Source organism: Gnatocerus cornutus, unplaced genomic scaffold (genome assembly GCF_029298725.1).
Source record: "Gnatocerus cornutus isolate USDA-ARS CGAHR unplaced genomic scaffold, icGnaCorn1.1 ctg00000222.1, whole genome shotgun sequence".
NCBI classification, from domain to species: Eukaryota; Metazoa; Arthropoda; class Insecta; order Coleoptera; family Tenebrionidae; genus Gnatocerus; species Gnatocerus cornutus.
This window is the reverse complement of record NW_028275543.1, coordinates 1-6,649: the sequence shown is the minus strand read 5'-3', so window position 1 is coordinate 6,649 and position 6,649 is coordinate 1. Positions and strand designations below refer to the sequence as shown.

Here is a 6,649-nt window from a genome sequence, read left to right as displayed (position 1 = left end):
TTACGCCATCTACATTTACAAGGTGTTGAAGCAGGTCCATCCCGATACCGGTATCTCCAGCAAGGCTATGTCTATCATGAACAGTTTCGTGAACGACATCTTCGAACGTATAGCTGCTGAAGCCAGTCGCCTCGCTCATTACAACAAACGTTCGACCATAACCAGCAGGGAGATCCAGACGGCGGTGCGTCTTCTTTTGCCCGGTGAATTGGCGAAGCACGCCGTTTCTGAAGGAACCAAGGCCGTCACCAAATACACCAGTTCAAAATAAATCCTCCTCGAGCAGCTTGGAAGTTGGTTGGAAAAAAAAGAAAAAAAATCGGTTCTTTTCAGAACCACAAATTCAACTCGAACGAATTAAAAATTTTCGTCTTCATACTATATAAGTTCCTGAGAGAAAATATAAATAGTGAAAAATATATATTTAAAAAAAGTTTGACATCAGAAATGTTAATAAAAAAAGAAAAGAGTAGAGACAACGGCACGCGGTGTTCCCAAGCGGTCACCCATCCAAGTACTGACCGCGCCCGACGTTGCTTGACTTCGGTGATCGGACGAGAACCGGTAGTTTTCAACGTGGTATGGTCGTTGCCTGGTAAAATTTTCCAAGATGGTACGTTGACGATTTTTTGTGATTGTTCGATCGTTTGGATGTGACATTTTTCGATGGTACACATGTCAGAAAATGTACAAGATTTAAAAGAAGAAAAAAAAAAAATTTTTTTTTGCGAGTCGTTTTTTAGTTTTTTTTTTGCGACAAAATGACGAAAAAAAAAAACTCGTATGAGGCGTTAAATTAAATTGTTCGTTTGACGATCTCAACGAGTCACTTGCGATTAACGTAATTTAAAATTTGAGAACTTACTTACTCACTTGCTTGCTTAGATGGAAATAGCACCCACTTGAAGTAAACGCCGACACGGACCGGAGATGAATAAACTCCGAACGGACGGGGTTAATTCATGAACTGACCGTAGTACGGTCGAAGGTTCGCCGCCGCCGCTACCTGCTTTCTTTCTTAGAACTGATAACAGAGTTGGTTTCTTTGTCTGTTCATTCATCGAAATTCCCACCACTCTGGCCGGGCCGGGCGGGGTGGGTGTGTGTTGTTTCATGATTTGTTCTCTTCTCGATTTATTCTTTTTCCGACGTCGTTCGATTCATAGAGATGTTTTCGTCGAAAGTGTGGTCGCGTTTACATTGCATTAAAATTTAATTTGTTCCAGTGCGACGATGAAACAAGAAAAAAGTTTCAAGTAAGTACGCACGCACGCACACCTACATATTTCATTTTTTAAATCTTTCGACGTTCGTAGTTTCTGCTCGAAATGTCGACTAATAGTAGGGAATGTTTTGTTGATTTGTTTGTTTTTCGTTTTTGAGAAGAACAAATGAAAATTTCGTTGGATTTCTGTCGACCGACGACCGACTGAAAATCCGCCGACATCGACGTAGTTTTATTTAGAGTGTCTGAAAAATGCAAACAATGCAAGATTTCCGTATTTTTGTTGGTTTGTGGTGTTTGGGGAGTTTTTTTTATGATTATAAAATGGTTTCGTCGAGAAAAATTGCTTCTTTCGCAATGAATTGGCAAGAAAAATTAAAAAACTCGTCCGTTCCCGTCGCTGGATGTTCGACGGTGGTCCGTCTGATTTTCCCTTTATTTTCGTAAAATTGACGAGAATTTCGCCGTCAAAACTGTTTTCGGTGATGTTTCGATGATGGGATTTCGTCGTGTGAGGTAATTTTTGAGGAAAAAATGTCGATTTTGCGAAAAAAGTCGTTCGAAAAGTCCGTTCGTCGTACAAATTCGTTTCTCATGGTCGAGTCCGAAATTGACATCGTTTTTTTTCCGACCTGTTCGTCAAGATCGTTTTCAAAAATCAACTCCTACGAAAGGCGAAGGTTTTATCTTCGTTCTTGAAAAAATTCGACCTTCTCGGACGTCATCTTCGACCGTTTGTGAATTTTTTTCCTACACTCTGCAGGTTCGTCGGTCGTCGCTCCGATCCGTGCTGCGTCTCTTTGCGAGGCGATTTTCGAAAAGATCGCACGTACTTTTCGACCGATTCGTTCGTGAAACTTGTAGAGGATGCTTCCAAGTTTGTCTGGTCGAAAGCGGAACTTTCCTGTTATTCGTGGAAAACGCGTAACGTCGGCGTCGAACTTGGATGTCATCTCCTTGTTTCGGAGGGTCTTTGTTCGAGTCGACGTTCGATCGGTCCTTGTTCGCTTTTGGAGGTCGGCTGGTCGTCCGGGAAAACTTGAGGTTATTCAGGAGGCCATCGCCGACCGAATCGCTCATGTTCCCGCACCCGGAGGCGGTGATCTTCGCGTAAAGAGAACGATGCCATCACGCGAAAGCTGTATTCGAGGCCCACTGAATTTTCTAACTCGACGAGAAGGCTCTCGTTTAGTCCGCGGTCCGCGCGTTTTCGAACGCGCCAACACTTTGACTTTGGCGCCCAATTCGTTCTGTAAAGTTCATTCGTTCTTTCACCGAAGAATAAGCCTACCTATAATAAAAAGAAAAAAACGCGCGCGCGATAGACGAAAATATGGCCGACGTAGAAAATCAAGCAGCTTCGACGGTCGCCGGTGCCACTTCCGGCTCCTCACCGGTGAAGAAGGAGAAGAAGCCCAAAAATCCGAGAAGCAAACCTTCTCATCCGCCCACTTCGGAGATGGTCACCAACGCCATCAAAGGCTTGAAGGAACGCGGCGGTTCTTCGTTGCAGGCGATCAAGAAATATGTCGCGGCCAACTACAAAGTCGACGCGGAAAAATTTGCGCCTTTCATCAAGAAGTACCTTAAGGGCGCCGTCGCATCCGGTTCGTTGGTCCAAACCAAAGGAAAAGGAGCTTCCGGTTCGTTCAAGTTGGCTTCTGCCGTCACCGGTGCAGCTAAGGCTCCGTCCGCCACGAAAAAGAGATCTGCCGCTGCGACCGCGTCGTCATCGGCGAAATCCAAGAAGACGGGCGTTGCTAAACGTTCCGTCGCGTCAGCGCCGACGTCCGCCGAAAAAGGATCCGCCTCAAAAGCCGGTAAGAAGGCCGCCCCCGCCGCTTCGGCCAAGTCTAAGAAAACTGCCGCCGAAAAGAAGAGCGTCGCCGTATCGAAGGCTAGAAAGGCTGCGTCCGCTCCCGAAAAGAAAGCCAGCGCCGCCTCCAGATCGCCCGTCAAACCCAAGACGCCATCGAAAGCGAAGAAATCCAACAAGGCCGGTCCAACCAAGAAACCGAAAGCGCCGAAACCGAAAACGGCCAAAGCCGTCACCGTCAAAGCGAAAAAAACCGCTTCACCCAAGAGAAAGAAGTGAAAAGTCGACGACGATGATTTAATTTTTTCAACGACGACGACGTCCTGGTGGTTTCGGGAACGTGCTCCGATCGTATATATCGACGTAGGGGCACCATCGATACAAATAAATGGCCCTTTTCAGGGCCACAATTATTTTCAAGAAACGAACGAAAGATTCGCTTGGACAATGCACATTCTGTTGAGGAGATACATACTTTCATTTGATTTTCTTGTCTATTCATTTGACTGTCGAAACAGTGTTATTACAAAGAATGATAAACTTTATTATATAATAATGTTTCAAATAGTCTCAGTTAAAAGAAAATTTAATGTGAAAGAAAAAAGCAAAAGTTTATCGTTTTATGTAAGTACGAATTTTGTGAATAAATCACATAACCTAACTTTTTTTTTTTTTTTTTTTTTTTTTCAATCTCAAAAAGTTGCATGCGCGAACGATAAATTTTCAATTCGTTGGAAAATAATTGTGGTTCTGAAAAGAACCGATTTTTTTTTTCTTCTTTTAACACCTTCGAAGATGAAGAATTTGTTAATTCTAGATGGTCGGATCGGATGGATGGATGGATGGATGGAGGAAATTTAAGCCCTCTCGCCACGAATGCGTCTCGCCAATTGGATGTCTTTCGGCATGATGGTGACACGTTTGGCGTGGATGGCGCACAAGTTGGTGTCTTCGAAGAGGCCGACGAGATAAGCCTCGCTGGCTTCTTGAAGTGCCATCACGGCCGAACTTTGGAAACGGAGATCGGTCTTGAAATCTTGGGCGATCTCTCGGACGAGACGTTGGAAAGGCAGCTTGCGGATCAAAAGTTCAGTGCTCTTTTGATAACGACGAATCTCACGAAGGGCGACCGTACCGGGCCTGTAACGGTGAGGTTTCTTGACACCTCCGGTGGCGGGAGCGCTTTTTCTGGCCGCCTTCGTGGCCAACTGTTTTCTAGGTGCCTTGCCACCGGTAGATTTACGAGCCGTCTGTTTAGTTCTCGCCATCTCGGATATCGGATGAATCAAATGAAAAGAATTAACGTAGGTAGTGGCTTGCTTGCTTGCTTCGACCGAACGACCGACCGTACGTACGAACGTTCGAAAGTCAACTGAAAATTTTCGTCGCGCCAACGGCCGTTTTATAAACTCGATGAGTCATACGGCGACGCCATTGGTGGATTCGTTTTTAACGCGAGGTGGAGCTGCCGTAACTTATAAATAGTCCCGCGGAATGAAATTTTGACGTTAGTTCCATAACGAACTTGGTCGAAGCTACGTCGTTTTGTACGAAGAATTTCCTAATTTTATCAAGATGACCGGTCGTGGTAAAGGTGGCAAAGGATTGGGAAAAGGTGGCGCCAAACGTCATCGCAAAGTTCTACGCGATAACATCCAAGGTATAACGAAACCGGCGATCAGAAGATTGGCTCGTCGTGGTGGTGTGAAACGTATTTCCGGTCTCATCTACGAAGAAACCAGAGGTGTGTTGAAGGTCTTCCTCGAGAACGTCATCCGTGACGCCGTAACTTACACCGAACACGCAAAACGTAAGACCGTCACCGCCATGGACGTCGTCTACGCCCTGAAACGTCAAGGTCGTACCCTTTACGGTTTCGGCGGTTAATTTTATCATTTTATGACGTGTATCCGCATCCTCAGAGGAATAACAACAAACCCCCCGCAGGCAAGCAAACAAACAAACAAAAAAAAACGGTTCTTTTCAGAACCACAAAATAAATCAAACGAATTAAATATGTTGCTCAATTGTGTGTTTGTCTTCAAATCGAAATGAAAATCGTACGGAGTGAGTGATCATTTTAATTTGTGATCCAGGCGGCGACTTTGACAATTTTGACAGCAGTTTTAGGTTAGAATGACCATCGTTAAAAGAACGTTTTTGCCACGAAGAGTATATTTGAGGTTATGTCCAATATGGGGTAGAGTTACTCTCCTCAGACGTGACTTGAAACAAAATCTCATAGCAAATAAAACGATTGATTGTAGTATTACGGCTCACCGCTGACGACTGCTGCTGCAAGAAATTATCGAGACGGAGAGCACGTATAGGCGACCGGTGTGTGTGTGTATGTTCTTAACAGATTAATGTGCGAAATGTGAAGAAATTTACGACGAATCGGAATGTTTCTTGAATTAGATAATCAATAAATTATTATAGATAGAGTTGTCGAGTTCGTGCTTTAGTCGGGCATTGAATTTTTCTAAAAATTACGATGAAAAGTCGTAAAAATCATCTTTCTTGGTTGAATGTAATCGAAAATCTTCCGTTCAGTCTACGCTCGTATAATGAATTAATTGATCGGTTTAACTTTAAAATATCTAAAAGACTTTTTAACATGATTCTCATAGGTTGTTGTATTTTGGCGAAAAAATCAATTCGTTCGAGTTGAATTTTTGGCCCTGAGAAGGGCCGATGTGAAGATGGTTTTTATAAAAGTTTTTGTTTTTCGTTCGAGATGACGGCGGCGAAGAATTAAATTTAAGGCTTCTTTTCGGTCTTCTTGGGCAACAACACCGCCTGGATGTTGGGCAAGACACCGCCTTGGGCGATGGTAACGCCGGAAAGGAGCTTGTTTAACTCCTCGTCGTTCCTTATAGCCAATTGAAGATGTCTCGGAATGATACGGGTTTTCTTGTTATCTCTGGCGGCGTTTCCTGCCAATTCGAGAACTTCGGCGGCTAGATATTCCATTACGGCCGCCAAATAAACGGGAGCACCTGCACCCACTCTTTCGGCGTAGTTTCCTTTACGCAGAAGACGATGAATTCTGCCGACGGGAAACTGAAGTCCGGCACGACTGGAACGAGACTTCGCCTTTCCCTTCACTTTACCTCCTTTTCCTCTTCCGGACATGTTGTTATACGATATAAACAGCAAAACACCTACTGCGACTGACACGAAGCGCACTGACAAACGTACGGCTTGAAATAAATGCCGAACGCGGCTTCATCTTCAAATACATTTATTTCTAGGTTTTTGGGTTTTTACATCGAGTTCTTAAGATATACATTCTATTTGGCTGCTGGTGAGGCTTTTGGCCTTTTCAGCAGACCGAGGGAATTTAAACAATTTTTAAATCTTATATCTAAACAGTAATTTTGGCTTAAGTATGAATACAATGCATTTGTTTCAAATTAGGTTTTAAAGTTAGGGCGTTGTTGGTAAAGTGGCAAGGTTTGTTTCTTTCTTGGTCGTCCTTCCTTCCTTCTGGACTTGGTTTGGAGTTTAGGAGTTCTTCATGGGAATCCTGGGAATCTTCGTGGGATTCCTGGGACTCTTCATGGGAATCCAGGAGTTGGTGGGACGTCCGGAGCTCTTCGTGGGGA

The 6,649-nt window shown here is 44.1% G+C and overlaps 1 non-coding gene across 1 annotated transcript; it reads right to left on the bottom strand.

The window, feature by feature from the left end:
- Nucleotides 1-473: 473 nt before the first annotated feature.
- On the bottom strand, nucleotides 474-593 carry LOC148165752 (5S ribosomal RNA). Its single transcript, XR_015771206.1, has one exon. It is a non-coding gene; the product is annotated as a 5S ribosomal RNA (ribosomal RNA).
- Between the last annotated feature and the right edge of the window lie 6,056 nt (nucleotides 594-6,649).